This window comes from Camelina sativa, chromosome 15 (genome assembly GCF_000633955.1).
Source record: "Camelina sativa cultivar DH55 chromosome 15, Cs, whole genome shotgun sequence".
NCBI classification, from domain to species: Eukaryota; Viridiplantae; Streptophyta; class Magnoliopsida; order Brassicales; family Brassicaceae; genus Camelina; species Camelina sativa.
Window position 1 is genome coordinate 150,407 of NC_025699.1, and position 656 is coordinate 151,062.

Consider the following 656-nt stretch of genomic DNA (forward strand, 5'->3'; position numbering starts at 1 on the left):
CAACATTAGTTCAAGACTTGTGTCTTTTTGTTCAAATAATAAGATATTAAAATTGTTATTATTGTTTTCTTTTATTTTCCTTGATATATAAAAGAAACAAAAAAAACAAAACTTCGATGGATTGTGGTTATAATGACTGTACGCAGCCGTAATACGATATGCAGTGTGTGTTGTGTGTACGTAGTTGAACATATAACAAACAATATTTACAAGTTCAAAATGTTCTGTTTTTGAAGCATGCATGCCATAGGGGAAAATCGGGATTATAATATAGTAGGGGACACAAAACAATTTTCAAGAATTGAGGCGCTGATAAAATATTCGGTATTTGAAAACAGTTATTAACTCAAATTAATTTAAATTTATTATATAACTATTAAAAATGGAGAGATTGTGTACGTAATACTGGTTAAGTACTGGAAACTGTGTGAAGCAAGGGCCAGGTTCAAGTTACGGCTGATTTCGTGACACGAGAAAAGACATGTGGGATTATGTTTCGGCCATTATGTAAAACTTTTATGTAAAAGCTCACAATCGAAAATTTCAAGTAATTAAAAACTTAATCTTGTTCCAATTATGTTGGGTTTGATGAAAAGTATCATATACATAATCTTTGGCAGCTTTTAGCAGTATAATTATTCTAGGTTATTGAGCTT